Below are 16,269 nucleotides of genomic sequence, written 5' to 3' on the forward strand. Positions count from 1 at the left end.
AAATACATGAGGAGCATGAAACGGTCTAAAAAATTCGAGGAGCATGAAAATGTCTTCAAAATCATGAAGAGCCTGAAAAGGTGTGAAAAAATATGAAGAGCTTTAAAAGGTGCGAAAAATATGACGAGCATGAAACTGTCTGAAAAATAGCAGGAGCATGAATCAGTGTTCAAAAACATGAAGAGCGTGAAAATGTGTGAAAAATATGAAGAGCTTCAAAATGTGTCAAAAATATGAGGAGCATGAAGCGGTCTGAAAAATAGGAGGAGCATGAAGCAGTGTTGAAAAACATGAAGAGCCTGAAAAGGTGTGAAAAATAGGAAGAGCTTCAAAAGATGTAAAAAATATGAGGAGCATGAAACAGTCTGAAAAATAGGAGGAGCATGAAATGTTATTCAAAACCATGAAGATCCTGAAAAGGTCTGAAAAATATGAAGAGCCCCAAAACGTGTCAAAAATATGAGGAGCATGAAACGGTCTGAAAAATAGGAGGAGAATGAAGCGGAGTTAAAAACATGAAGAGACTGAAAACGTGTGAAAAAAATGAAGAGCCTCAAAAGGTGTGAAAAATACGAAGAGCTTCAAAAGGTGTCAAAAAAGGAGGAGCATGAAACGGTCTGAAACATAGGAGGAGCATGAAGCGGTGTTCAAAAACATGAAGCGCCTGAAAAGGTGTGAAAAATATTAAGAACTTCAAAAGGATTGAAATACATGATGACCATGTAATGGTCTGAAAAATACGAGGAGCTGGAAGCGGTGTTCAAAAACATGAAGAGCCTGAAAAGGTGTGAAAAATATGAAGAGCTTCAAAAGGTGTCAAAAATATGAGGAGCATGAAACAGTCTGAAAAATAGGAGGCGCATGAAATAGTGTTCAAAAACATGAAGAGACTGAAAAGGTGTGAAAAATAGGAAGAGATTCAAAGGTGTGAAACATATGAGGAGCATGAAACGGTCTGAAAAATAGGAGGAGCATGAAGCGGTGTTCAAAAATATGAAGAGCCTGAAAAGTTGTGAAAAATGTGAAGAGCTTCAAAAGATGTGAAATACATAAGCAGCATGAAACGGTCTGAAAAATAGGAGGAACAAGATTTGGTGTTCAAAAATAGGAAGAGCGTGAAATGGTGTGAAAAATATGAAGAGCTTCAAAAGGTTTCAAAAATGAGAGGAGCATGAAACGGTGTGAAAAATAGGAGGAGCATGAAGTGGTGTTGAAAAACATGAAGAGCCTGAAAAGGTGTGAAAAATATGAAGAGATTCAAAACGTGTGAAAAATATGAGGAGCATGAAACGGTCTGAAAATTAGGAGGAGCATGAAGCGGTATTGAATATATGAAGAGCCTCAAAAGGTGAGAAGAATATGAAGAGCTTCAAAAGATGTGACAAATATGAGAATCATGAAACGGTCCGAAAAATAGGAGGTGCATGAAGCGATGTTCAAAAACATGAAGAGCCTGAAAAGGTGTGAAAAATATGAAGAGCTTCAAAAGGAGTGAAATACATGAGGAGCATGAAACGGTCTAAAAAATAGGAGGTGCATGAAAAAATCTTCAAAAACATGAAGAGCCTGAAAAGATGTGAAAACTATGAAGAGATTCAAAAGTTGTCAAATATATGAGGAGCATGAAACAGTCTGAAAAATAGGAGGAGCATGAAGCGATGTTGAAAAACATGAAGAGCGTGAAAACGTGTGATAAATATGAAGAGCTTCAAAAGGTGTCTAAATGAGATGAGCATGAAACGGTCTGAAAAATAGGAGGAGCAAGAAGCTGTATTCAAAAACATGAGAACCAGAAAAGGTGTGAAAAATATGAAGAGCTTCAAAAGGTGTGAAATATATGCTGAGAATTAAACTGTCTGAAAAATGGGAGGAACATGAAGCGGTGTTCAAAACATGAAGAGACTGAAAAGGTGGGAAAATATGAAGAGCTTCAAAAGGAGTGAAAAATATGAGGAGCATGAAACGGTCTGAAAAATAGGAGGAGCATGAAGCGGGGTTCAAAAACATGAAGAGCCTGGAAAGGTGTGAAAATTATGAAGAGCTTCAAAAGGTGTGTAATAGATGAGGAACATGAAACGGTCTAAAAAATATGAGGAGCATGAAGCAGTGTTGAAAAACATGAAAAGCCTGTAAAGGAGTGAAATAAATGAAGAGCTTCAAAAGTTGTCAAAAATATGAGAAGCAAGAAACGGTCTGAAAAATAGGAAGAGCATGAAGCGGTGTTGAAAAACATGAAGAGCCTGAAAAGGTGTGAAATATATGAAGAGCTTCAAAAGGTGTCAAAAATATGAGGAGCATGAAACGGTCTGAAAAAGATGAGGAGCATGAAACGGTCTGAAAAATAGGAGGAGCAAGAATCGGTGTTGAAAACATGAAGAGCATGAAATGGTGTGAAAAATATGAAGAGCTTCAAAAGGTGTGAAATACATTTGGACATGAAACGGTCTGAAAAATAAGAGGAGCATGAGGCGGTTTTCAAATACATGAAGAGCCTGAAAAGTGTGAAAAATATGAAGTGCTTCAAAAGGTGTCAAAAACATGAGGAGCATGAAACGGTCTGTAAAATAGGAGGAGAATGAAGCTATGTTGAATAACAAGAAGAGCCTGAAAAGGTGTGAAATATATGAATAGCTTCAAAAGGTGTAACAAATATGAGGACCATGAAACAGTTTGAAAAATAGGAATAGCATGAAACGGTGTTCAAAAACATGAGGAGCCTGAAAAGGTGTGAAAAATATAAAGAGCTTCAAAACGTGTCAAATATATGGGGAGCATGAAACGGTCTGAAAAATAGGAGGATCATGAAGCGTTGTTGAAAAACGTGAAGAGCCTGAAAACGTATGAAAAATATTAAGAGCATCAAAAGGTGTGAAAAATATGAAGAGCTTCAAAAGGTGTCAAAAATCGATGACCAGGAAAAGGTCTGAAAAATAGGAGGAGCATGAAGTGGTGTTAAAAACATGAAGAGCCTGAAAAGGTGTGAAATATATGAAGAGCTTCAAAAGGTGTCAAAAATATGAGGAGAATGAAACGGTCTGAAAAATAGGAGGAGCATGAAGCAGTCGTCAAAAACATGAAGAACCTGAAAAGTTTTGAAAAATATGAAGAGCTTCAAAAGGTGTGAAAAATATGAGGAACATGAAACGGTCTGAAAAATAGGATGAGCATGAAACGGTTTGAGAAATAGGAGCAGAATGAAACACTGTTGAAAGACATGAAGAGCTTCAAAAGTGTCAAAAATATGAGGAGCATGAAACGGTCTGAAAAATAAGAGGATCATGATACGGTCTGAAAAATAGGAGCAGCATGAAACGGTGTTGAAAGACATGAAGAGCTTCAAAAGGTGTCAAAAATATGAGGAGAATGAAACGGTTTGAAAAATAGGAGTAGCATGAAACGGTCTGAAAAATAGAGGCAGCATGGAATGGTGTGGAAAAACATGAAGAGCTTCAAAAGTTGTGAAAAAATGAGGAGGTTCAAAAGGTGTCAAAAATATGAGGAGCATGAAACGGTCTGAAAAATAGGAGGGGCTTGAAACGGTGTTCCAAAACATGAAGAGCCTGAAAAGATGTGAAAAATATGAACAGCTTCAAAAGCTGTGAAAAATATGAGGAGCATGAAACAGTTTGAAAAATAGGAGAAGCATGAAACAGTGTTGAAAACATGAAGAGCATGACAAGTGTGAAAAATATAAAGAGCATTAAAAGGTGTCAAAAATATGAGGAGCATGAAACGGTCTGAAAAAAAGGAGGAGCATGAAGCTGTGTTGAAAACATGAAAAGCCTGAAAATGTGTGAAAAATATGAAGAGCTTCCAAAGGTGTGAAAAATATGAATTGCTTCAAAATGTGTCAATAATGAGAGGAGCATGAAACTGTGTGAAAAATAGGAGGAGCATGAAGCGGTGTGCAAAAACATGAAGAGTCTGAAAAGTTGTGAAAAATATGAAGAGCTTCAAAAGGTGTTAAAAATATGAGGAGGATGAAACGGTCTGAAAAATAGGTGGAGCATGAAACGGTGTTGAAAACATGAAGAGCCTGAAAAGGTGTGAAAAATATGAAGAGCTTCAAAAGATGTCAAAAATATGAGGAGCATGAAGCGGTCCGAAAAATAGGATGAGCATGAAGCGGTGTTGAAAACATTAAGAGCCTGAAAAGGTGGGAAATATATAAAGAGCTTGAAAAGGTGTCAAAAATATGAGGAGCATGAAACGATGTGAAAAATAGGAGAAGCATGAAGTGATGTTGAGAAACCTGAAGAGACTGAAAAGGTGTGAAAAATATGAAGAGCTACAAAAGATGTGAAATATATGAGGAGCATGAAATGATCTGAAAAAAAGGAGGAGCATGAAACGGTGTTGAAAAACATCAAGAGCCTGAAAATGTGTGAAAATTATGAAGACCTTCAAAATGTGTCAAAAAAAGGGGGGAGCATGAAATGGTGTTCAAAAACATGAAGAGCCTGAAAAGGTGTGAAAAATATTAAGATCTTCAAAAGGTGTCAAAAATATGAGGAGCATGAAACGATCTGAAAAATAGGAGGAACATGAAGACCGGTTGAAAAACATGAAGAGCCTGAAAAGGTGTGAAAAATATGAAGAGCTTCAAAAGGTGTCAAAAATATGAGGAGCATGAAACAGTCTGAAAAATACGAGGAGCATGAAGCGGTGTTGAAAAACATGAAGAGCCTGAAAAGGTGTGAAAAATATGAAGAGCATTAAAAAGGTGTCAAAAATATGAGGAGCATGAAACGGTCTGAAAAAAAGGAGGAGTATGAAGCGGTGTTGAAAACATGAAAAGCCTGAAAATATGTGAAAAATATGAAGAGCTTCCAAAGGTGTGAAAAATATGAATAGCTTCGAAATGTGTCAATAATGAGAGGAGCATGAAACGGTGTGAAAAATAGGAGGAGCATGAAGCGGTGTGCAAAGAGATGAAGAGCCTGAAATTGTGTGAAATATATGAAGAGCTTCAAAAGGTGTCAAATATATGAGGAGAATGAAACGGTCTGAAAAATAGGAGGAGCATGAAGTGGTGTTGACAAACATGAAGAGCTGAAAAGGTGTGAAAAATATGAAGAGCTTCAAAAGGTGTCTAAAATATGGGGAGCATGAAACGGTCTGAGAAATAGGAGGAGCATGAAGCGGTGTTGAAAAACATGAAAAGCCTGAAAAGGTGTGAAAAATATGATGAGCTTCAAAAGGTGTCAAAAATATGAGGAGCATGAAACGGTCTGAAAAATAGGAGTCGCAAGAAGCGGTGTTCAAAAACATGAAGAGCCTGAAAACGTGTGAAAAATATGAAGAGCTTCAAAAGCTGTGAAAAATATGAAGAGCTTCAAAAGGTGTCAAAAATATAGGCAGCATGAAACGGTCTGCAAACCTGGAGGAGCATGAAGTGGTGTTGAAAAACATGAAGAGCCTGAAAAGGTGTGAAAAATATGAAAAGCTTCAAAAGATGTCAAAAATATGAGGAGCATGAAACGGTCTGAAATATAGGAGGATCATGAAGCGGTGTTCAAAAACATGAAGAGCCTGAAAAGGTGTGAAAAATATGAAGAGCTTCAAAAGGTGTCAAAAATATGAGGAGCATGAAACGGTCTGCAAACCGGGAGGAGCATGAAGCGGTGTTGAAAAACATGAAAAGCCTGAAAAGGTGTGAAAAATATGAAGAGCTTCAAAAGGTGTCAAGAATTTGAGGAGCATGAAACGGTCTGAAAAATAGGAGTCGCAAGAAGCGGTGTTGAAACCATTAAGAGCCTGAAAACGTGTGAAAAATATGAAGAGCTTGAAAAGGTGTGAAATACATGAGGAGCCTGAAGCGGTCTGAAAAATAGGAGGAGCATGAAACGGTGTTGAAAAACATGAAGAGCCTGAAAAGTTGTGAACAATATGAAGAGCTTCAAAAGGTGTCAAAAATATGAAGAGCATGAAACAGTTTGAAAAATAGGAAGAGCATGAAGCGGTGTTGAAAAACATGAAGAACCTGAAAACGTGTGAGAAATATGAAGAGCTTCAAAAGGTGTCAAAAATATGAGGAGAATGAAACAGTCTGAAAAATACGAGCAGCATGATGTGGTCTTGAAAAACATGAAGAACCTGAAAGGTGTGGAAAAATATGAAAAGCTTCACAAGGTGTCAAAAATAGGAGGAGCATGATACGGTTTGAAAAATAGGAGTAGCATAAAGTGGTATTGAAAACATGAATAGCCTGGAAAGGTGTGAAATATATAAAGAGCTTCAAAAGGTGTGAAAAATATGAAAAGCTTCAAAAGGTGTGAAATAAATGATGAGCATGAAACTCTCTGAAAATTATGAGGAGCATGAAGTGGTGTTGAAAAAAGTGAATAGCCTGTAAAGGTGTGAATATATGAAGAGCTTCAAAAGGTGTCAAAACTATGAGGAGCATGAAATGGGCTGAAAAATAGGAGGAGCATGAAGCGGTATTGAAAAAAATGAAGAGCTTGAAAAGGTGTGAAAAATATGAAGAGCTACAAAAGGTGTCAAAAATATAGGAGAATGAAACGGTCTGAAAAATAGGAGGAGCATGAAACGGTGTTCAAAACATGAAGAGCTGAAAAGGTGTGAAAAATATGAAGAGCTTCAAAAGGTGTCAAAAATATGAGGAGTATGAAACGGTCTGAAAAATAGCAGGAGCATGAAGCGGTGGTGAAAAACATGAAGAGTCTGAAAACGTGTGAAAAATATGAAGAGCTTCAAAAATGTGAAAAATATGAAGAGTTTTAAGGGTGTGAAAAATATGAGGAGCATGCAACGGTCTCAAAAATAGGAGGAGTATGAAGCGGTGTTGAAAAACATGAAGAGCCTGAAAAGGTGTTAAAAAATATGAAGAGCTTCAAAAGGTGTCAAAAATATGAGGAGCATGAAATGTTCTGAAAAATAGGAGGAGCATGAAGCAGTGTTGAAAAACATGAAGAGCCTGAAAAGGTGTGAAAAATAAGAAGAGCTTCAAAAGGTGTGAAAAATACGAAGAGCTTCAAAATGTGTCAAAAATGAGATGAGCATGAAACGGTCTGAAAAATAGGACGAGAATGAAGCGGTGTTGAAAAATATGAAGAGCCTGAAAAGGTGTGAAATATATGAAGAGCTTCAAAAGGTGTGAAATATATGAGGAGCATGAAACTCTCTGAAAAATAGGAGGAGCATGAAGTGTTGTTCAAAAACATGAAGAGCCTGAAAAGTTGTGAAATATCTGAAAAGCTTCAAAAGCTGTCAAAAATGAGATGAGCATGAAACGGTCTGAAAAATAGGAGGAGCATGAAGTGGTGTTCAAAAAATGAAGAGCCTGAACAGGTGTTATTTATATGAAGAGTTTCAAAAGCTGTCAAAAATATGAGGAGAATGAAACGGTCTGAAAAATACGAGCAGCATGATGTGGTCTTGAAAACCATGAAGAACCTGAAAAGGTGTGAAAAATATGAAAAGCTTCACAAGGTGTCAAAAATATGAGGAGCATGATACGGTCTGAAAAATAGGAGTAGCATGAATTGGTGTTGAAATCATGAATAGCCTGGAAAGGTGTGAAATATATGAAGAGCTTCAAAAGGTGTGAAAAATATGAGGAGCATGAAACGGACTGCAAAACACGAGGAGCATGAAGTGGTGTTGAAAAACATGAAGAGCGTGAAAACGTGTGATAAATATGAAGATCTTCAAAAGGTGTCAAAAATATGAGGAGCATGAAACGGTCTGAAAATTAGGAGGAGCATGAAACGGTGTTCAAAAACATGAAGAGGCTGAAAAGGTGTGAAAAACATGAAGAGCCTAAAAACGTGTCAAAAATATGAGGAGAATGAAACGGTCTGAAAAAATGAGGAGCATGAAGTGGTGTTGAAAAACATGAAAAGCCTGAAAACATGTGAAAAATATGAAGAGCTTCAAAAATGTGCAAAATATGAAGAGCTTCAAAAGGTGTGAAAAATATGAGGAGCATGAAACGGACTGAAAAATAGCAGGGTCATGAAGCGTTGTTGAAAAACATTAAGAGCCTGAAAAGGTGTGAAAAATATGAAGAGCATCAAAAGGTGTCAAAAATACAAGGAGCATGAAACATTCTGAAAAATTGGAGGAGCAAGAAGCAGAGTTGAAAAACATGAAGAGCCTGAAAACGTGTGAAAATATGAAGAGCTTCAAAAAGTGTGAAAATTATGAAGAGCTTCAAAAGGTGTCAAAAATGAGATGAGCATGAAACGGTCTGAAAAATAGGAGGAACATGAAGCGGTGTTGAAAAACATGAAGAGCCTGAAAAGGTGTGAAAAATATGAAGAGCTTCAAAAATATGAAAAATATGAGGAGCTTCAAAAGGTGTGAAAAATATGAGGAGCATGAAACGATCTGAAAAATAGGAGGAGCATGAAACAGTTTTCAAAACATGAAGAGCCTGAAAAGGTGTGAAATATATGAAGAGATTCAAAAAGTGTGAAAAATATGAAGAGCTTGAAAAGGTGTCAAAAATGAGATGAGCATGAAACGGTCTGAAAAAGAGGAGGAGCATGAAGCGCTGAAGAAAAAAATGAAGAGTCTGAAAAGGTCTTAAATATATGAAGAGCTTCAAAAGGAGTGAAATACATGAGGAGCATGAAACGGTCTAAAAAATTGGAGGAGCATGAAAATGTCTTCAAAATCATGAAGAGCCTGAAAAGGTGTGAAAAAATATGAAGAGCTTTAAAAGGTGCGAAAAATATGACGAGCATGAAACTGTCTGAAAAATAGCAGGAGCATGAATCAGTGTTCAAAAACATGAAGAGCGTGAAAATGTGTGAAAAATATGAAGAGCTTCAAAATGTGTCAAAAATATGAGGAGCATGAAGCGGTCTGAAAAATAGGAGGAGCATGAAGCAGTGTTGAAAAACATGAAGAGCCTGAAAAGGTGTGAAAAATAGGAAGAGCTTCAAAAGATGTAAAAAATATGAGGAGCATGAAACAGTCTGAAAAATAGGAGGAGCATGAAATGTTATTCAAAACCATGAAGATCCTGAAAAGGTCTGAAAAATATGAAGAGCCCCAAAACGTGTCAAAAATATGAGGAGCATGAAACGGTCTGAAAAATAGGAGGAGAATGAAGCGGAGTTAAAAACATGAAGAGACTGAAAACGTGTGAAAAAAATGAAGAGCCTCAAAAGGTGTGAAAAATACGAAGAGCTTCAAAAGGTGTCAAAAAAGGAGGAGCATGAAACGGTCTGAAACATAGGAGGAGCATGAAGCGGTGTTCAAAAACATGAAGCGCCTGAAAAGGTGTGAAAAATATTAAGAACTTCAAAAGGATTGAAATACATGATGACCATGTAATGGTCTGAAAAATACGAGGAGCTGGAAGCGGTGTTCAAAAACATGAAGAGCCTGAAAAGGTGTGAAAAATATGAAGAGCTTCAAAAGGTGTCAAAAATATGAGGAGCATGAAACAGTCTGAAAAATAGGAGGCGCATGAAATAGTGTTCAAAAACATGAAGAGACTGAAAAGGTGTGAAAAATAGGAAGAGATTCAAAGGTGTGAAATATATGAGGAGCATGAAACGGTCTGAAAAATAGGAGGAGCATGAAGCGGTGTTCAAAAATATGAAGAGCCTGAAAAGTTGTGAAAAATGTGAAGAGCTTCAAAAGATGTGAAATACATAAGCAGCATGAAACGGTCTGAAAAATAGGAGGAACAAGATTTGGTGTTCAAAAATAGGAAGAGCGTGAAATGGTGTGAAAAATATGAAGAGCTTCAAAAGGTTTCAAAAATGAGAGGAGCATGAAACGGTGTGAAAAATAGGAGGAGCATGAAGTGGTGTTGAAAAACATGAAGAGCCTGAAAAGGTGTGAAAAATATGAAGAGATTCAAAACGTGTGAAAAATATGAGGAGCATGAAACGGTCTGAAAATTAGGAGGAGCATGAAGCGGTATTGAATATATGAAGAGCCTCAAAAGGTGAGAAGAATATGAAGAGCTTCAAAAGATGTGACAAATATGAGAATCATGAAACGGTCCGAAAAATAGGAGGTGCATGAAGCGATGTTCAAAAACATGAAGAGCCTGAAAAGGTGTGAAAAATATGAAGAGCTTCAAAAGGAGTGAAATACATGAGGAGCATGAAACGGTCTAAAAAATAGGAGGTGCATGAAAAAATCTTCAAAAACATGAAGAGCCTGAAAAGATGTGAAAACTATGAAGAGATTCAAAAGTTGTCAAATATATGAGGAGCATGAAACAGTCTGAAAAATAGGAGGAGCATGAAGCGATGTTGAAAAACATGAAGAGCGTGAAAACGTGTGATAAATATGAAGAGCTTCAAAAGGTGTCTAAATGAGATGAGCATGAAACGGTCTGAAAAATAGGAGGAGCAAGAAGCTGTATTCAAAAACATGAGAACCAGAAAAGGTGTGAAAAATATGAAGAGCTTCAAAAGGTGTGAAATATATGCTGAGAATTAAACTGTCTGAAAAATGGGAGGAACATGAAGCGGTGTTCAAAACATGAAGAGACTGAAAAGGTGGGAAAATATGAAGAGCTTCAAAAGGAGTGAAAAATATGAGGAGCATGAAACGGTCTGAAAAATAGGAGGAGCATGAAGCGGGGTTCAAAAACATGAAGAGCCTGGAAAGGTGTGAAAATTATGAAGAGCTTCAAAAGGTGTGTAATAGATGAGGAACATGAAACGGTCTAAAAAATATGAGGAGCATGAAGCAGTGTTGAAAAACATGAAAAGCCTGTAAAGGAGTGAAATAAATGAAGAGCTTCAAAAGTTGTCAAAAATATGAGAAGCAAGAAACGGTCTGAAAAATAGGAAGAGCATGAAGCGGTGTTGAAAAACATGAAGAGCCTGAAAAGGTGTGAAATATATGAAGAGCTTCAAAAGGTGTCAAAAATATGAAGAGCATGAAACGGTCTGAAAAAGATGAGGAGCATGAAACGGTCTGAAAAATAGGAGGAGCAAGAATCGGTGTTGAAAACATGAAGAGCATGAAATGGTGTGAAAAATATGAAGAGCTTCAAAAGGTATCAAAAATATGAGGAGCATGATACGTTCTGAAAAGTAGGAGGAGCATAAAGCGGTTTGGAAAAACATAAGAGCCTGAAAAGGTGTGAAATATATGAAGAGCTTCAAAACTTGTCAAATATGAGGAGCATGAAACGGTCTGAAAATTAGGAGGAGCATGAAGCCGTGTTGAAAGACATGAAGAGCCTGAAAAGTTGTGAAAAATATGAAAAGATTCAAAAGGTGTGAAATATATGAAGAGCTTCAAAGGTGTCAAAAATGACATGAGCATGAAACGGTCTGAAAAATAGGAGCATCATGAAGCGGTGTTCAAAAACATGAAGAGCCTGAAAAGTTGTGAAAAATATGAAGAGCTTCAAAAGGTGTGAAATATATGAAGAGCTTCAAAGGTGTCAAAAATGACATGAGCATGAAACGGTCTGAAAAATAGGAGCATCATGTAGCGGTGTTCAAAAACATGAAGAGCCTGAAAAGTTGTGAAAAATATGAAAAGCTTCAAAAGGTGTTAAAAATGAGATGAGCATGAAACGGTCTGAAAAATAGGAGGATCAAGAAACGGTTTTGAAAAACATGAAGAGCCTGAATACGTGTAAAATATGAAGAGCTACAAAAGGTGTCAAAAATGAAATGAGCATGAAACGGTCTGAAAAATAGCAGGAGCGAGAAGCAGTGTTCAAAAACATGATGAGCTTGAAAAGGTGTGAAAAATATGAGGAGCATGAAACGGTCTGAAAAATAGAAGCAGCATGAAACGGTGTTGAAAAAAATGAAAAGCCTGAAATGGTGTGAAATATATGAAGAGCTTCAAAAGGTGTCAAAAATATGAGGAGAATGAAACGGTCTGCAAAATAGGAGAAGCATGAAATGGTGTTCAGAAACATGAAGAGCCTGAAAAGGTGTGAAAAACATGAAGAGCCTGAAAAGGTGTGAAAAATATAAAGAGCTTCAAAAGGTGACAAAAATATGAGGAGCATGAAACGGTCTGAAAAATAGGAGGAGCATGAAGCGGTGTTGAAAAACATGAAGAGCCTGAAAAGGTGTGGAAAATATGAAGAACTACAAAAGGTGTCAAAAATATGAGGAGCATGAAACGTTCTGAAAAATAGGAGGAGCATGAAGTGGTGTTGAAAAACAAGAAGAGCCTGAAAAGGTGTGAAAATTATGAAGAGCTTCAAAAGGTGTCAAACATATGAAGATCATGAAACGGTCTGAAAAATAGGAGGATCATGAAGCAGTGTTCAAAAACATGAAGAGCCTGAAAATGTGTGAAAAATATTCAGAGCTTCAAAATGTGTCAAATATATGAGGAGCATGAAACGGTCTGAAAAATAGGAGGAGCATGAAACGGTGATCAAAAACATGAAGAGCCTGAAAAGGTGTGAAAAATATGAAGAGCTTCAAAAGGTGTGAAATACATGAGGAGCATGAAACAGGCCGAAAAATAGGAGAAGCATGAAGTGGTGTGGAAATACATGAAGAGCCTAAAAAGTTGTGAGAAATATGAAGAGCTTCAAAATGTGTCAAAAATGAGATGAGCATGAAACGGTCTGAAAAATAGGAGGAGTATGAAGCGGTGTTGAAAAATATGAAGAGCCTAAAAAGTTGTGAAAAATATGAAAAGCTTCAAAAGGGGTCAAAAATGAGATGAGCATGAAACGGTCTGAAAAATAGGAGGATCATGTAACGGTGTTGAAAAACATGAAAAGCCTGAAAAGGTGTGAAAAAAATGAGGAGCTTCAAAAGGTGTGGAAAATATGAGGAGCATGAAACGGTCTGAAAAATAGGAGTAGCATGAAGCTGTGTTCAAAAACATGAAGAGCCTGAAAAGGTGTGAAAAATATGAAGAGCTTCAAAAGGTGTGAAAAATATGAGGAGGATGAAATGGTCTGAAAATAAGGAGGAGCATGAAGCGGTGTTAAAAAAAAAAAGAGCCTGAAAATGTGTGAAAAATATGAATAGCTTCCAAAGGTGTAAAAAATATGAGGAGCATGAAACGGTCTGAAATAGAGAAGCAGGATGAAACGGTGTTGAAAAACATGATCCCTCAAAAGGTGTGAAAAATATGAAGAGCTTCAAAAGGTGTCAAACATATGAAGAGCCTGAAACCTTCTGAAAAATAGGAGGATCATGAAGCAGTGTTCAAACACATGAAGAGCCTGAAAATGTGTGAAAAATATTCAGAGCTTCAAAATGTGTCAAATAAATGAGGAGCATGAAAAGGTCTGAAAAATAGGAGGAGCATGACACGGTGTTGAAAACATGAAGAGCATGAAAAGGTGTGAAAAATATGAAGAGATTCTAAAGCTGTCAAAAATATGAGGGGCCTGAAACGGTCTGAAAAATAGGAGGAGCATGAAGGGGTGTTGAAAAAGATGAAGAGCCTGAAAAGCTGTGAAAAATATGAAGAGCGTCAAAAGGAGTCAAAAATATGAGGAGCATGAAAAGGTCTGAAAAATAGGAGGAGCATGAAGCGGTGTTGAAAAACATGAAGAGCCTGAAAAGGTGTGAAAAATATTAAGAGCTTCAAAAGGTGTCAAAAATATCAGGAGCATGAAATGATCTGAAAAATAGCAGGAACATGAAACGGTCTGAAAAATAGGAGGAGCATGAAGTGGTGTTCAAAAATATGACGAGCCTTAAAAGGCGTGAAAAATATGAAGAGCTTTAAAGGTGTGAAAATTATGAAGAGCATGATACAGTCTGATAAATAGGAGGAGCATGACACGGTGTTGAAAAACATGAAGAGCCTTAAAATGTGAGAAAAATATGAAGAGCTTTAAAGGTGTGAAAAATATGAGGAGCATGAAACGGTCTGATAAATAGGAGGAGCATGACACGGTGTTGAAAAATATGAAGAGCATGAAAATGTGTGAAAAATATGAAGAGCTTCAAAAGGAGTCAAAAATATGAGGAGCATGAAAAGGTCTGAAAAATAGGAGGAGCATGAAGCGGTGTTGAAAAACATGAAGAGTCCGAAAAGGAGTGAAAAATATGAAGAGCTTCAAAATGTGTCAAAAATATGAGGAGCATTAAACGGTCTGAAATATAGGAGGAGTATGAAGCGGTGTTGAAAAACCTGAAGAGACTGAAAACGTGTGAAATATATGAAGAGCTTCAAAAGTTGTGAAAAATATGAAGAGCTTCAAAAGGTGTCAAAAATATGAGGAGCATGAAATGGTCTGAAAAATAGGAGGTGCATGAAACGATGTTCAAAGATATGAAGAGCCTGAAAAGGTGTGAAAAATATGAAGAGCTTCAAAAGGTGTGAAATATTTGAAGAGCTTCAAAAGCTGTCAATAATGAGATGAGCATGAAACGGTCTGAAAAATAGGAGGAGCATGAAGTGGTGTAGAAAACATGAAGATACCGAAAAAGTGTGTAATATATGAAGAGCGTCAAAAAGTGTGAAAAATATGAGGAGCTTCAAAATGTGTCAAAAATATGAGGAGCATGAAACGGTCTGAAGAATAGGAGGAGCATTGTAACATTGTTGAAAAAATTGAAGAGCCTGAAAAGGTGTGAAAAATATGAAGAGCTTCAAATGGTGTGAAATACATGAGGAGCATGAAACTGTCTGAAAAATAGGAGGAGCATGAAGGGGTGTTGAAAAACATGAAGAGCATGAAAAGCTGTGAAAAATATGAAGAGCTTCAAAAGGTGTCAGAAATAAGAGGAGCATGAAACAGTCTGAAAAATAGGAAGAGCATGAAGCCGTGTTAAAAAACATGAAGAGCCTGGAAGGGTGTAAAAAATATGAAGAGCTACAAAAGGTGTCAAAAATATGAGGAGCATGAAACGGTCTGAAAAATTGGAAGAGCATGAAGCCGTGTTAAAAAACATGAAGAGCCTGGAAGGGTGTAAAAAATATGAAGAGCCTCAAAAGGTGTCAAAAATATAAGGAACATGAAACGGTCTGAAAAATAGGGGGAGCATGAAGTGGTGTTGAAAATCATGAAGAACCTGAGAACTTGTGTAAAATATGAAGAGCCGCAAAATGTGTGAAATACATGAGGAGCATGAAACGGTCTGAAAAATAGGAGGAGCATGAAGCGGTGTTGAAAAACATGAAGAGCCTGAAAAGGTGTGAAAAATAAGAATAGTTTCAAAAGATGTGAAAAATATGAAGAACTTCAAAAGCTGTCAAAAATGAAATGAGCATGAAACGGTCTGAGAAATAGCAGAAGCATGAAGTGGTGTTGAAAAACATGAAGAGCTTGAAAAAGTGTGAAATATATGAAGAGCTTCAAAAGGTGTGAAAAATATGAAGAGCTTCAAAAGGTGTCAAAAATATGAGGAGCATGAAACGGTCTGAAAAATAGGAGGAGCATTGTAACATTGTTGAAAAAATTGAAGAGCCTGAAAAGGTGTGAAAAATATGAAGAGCTTCAAAAGGTGTCAAAAATATGAGGAGCATGAAAATGCTCTGAAAAATAGGAGGAGCATGAAGCTGTGTTGAAAAACATGAAGAGCCTGAAAAGGTGTGAAAAATATGAAGAGCTTCAAAAGGTTTCAAATATATAAGGAGCATGAAACGGTCTGAAAAATAGTAGGAGCGTGAAACGGTGTTCAAAAAGATGAGAAGCCTGAAAAGGTGTGAAAAATATGAAGAGCTTCAAAATGTGTGAAATACATGAGGAGCATGAAACGGTCTGAAAAATAGGAGGAGCATGAAGCGTTGTTGAAAAACATGAAGAGCCTGAAAAGGTGTGAAAATTATGAAGAGCTTCAAAGGGTGTCAAAAATATGAGGAGCACAAAACTGTCTAAAAAATAAGAGGAGCATGAAGCCGTGTTGAAAAACATGAAGAGCCTGAAAAGGTGTAATATACATGAAGAGCTTCAAAAGGTGTCAAAAATATGAGCTAAATGAAACGGTCTGAAAATTAGGAGGAGCATGAAGTGGGGTTGAAAATCATGAAGAGTCTGAAAAGGTGTGTAAAATGTGAAGAGCTTCAAAAGGAGTGAAATACATTAGGAGCATGAAACCCTCTGAATTATAGGAGGACATTGAAGCGGTGTTCATAAACATGAAGAGCCTGAAAAGGTGTGAAAAATATGAAGAGCTTCAAAAGCTGTCAAATATGAGATGAGCATGAAACGGTCTGAAAAATAGGAGGAGCAGGAAGTGTTGTTGTAAAACATGAAGAGCCTGAAAAAGTGTAAAATATATGAAGAGCTTCAAAATTTGTGAAAAACATTAGAAGCTTCAAAGGAGGTCAAAAATATGAGGAGCATGAAACGCTTTTGAAAAACACGAAGGGCCTGAAAAGGTG

The sequence above is a fragment of the Dama dama genome, chromosome 3 (assembly GCF_033118175.1).
Source record: "Dama dama isolate Ldn47 chromosome 3, ASM3311817v1, whole genome shotgun sequence".
NCBI classification, from domain to species: domain Eukaryota; kingdom Metazoa; phylum Chordata; class Mammalia; order Artiodactyla; family Cervidae; genus Dama; species Dama dama.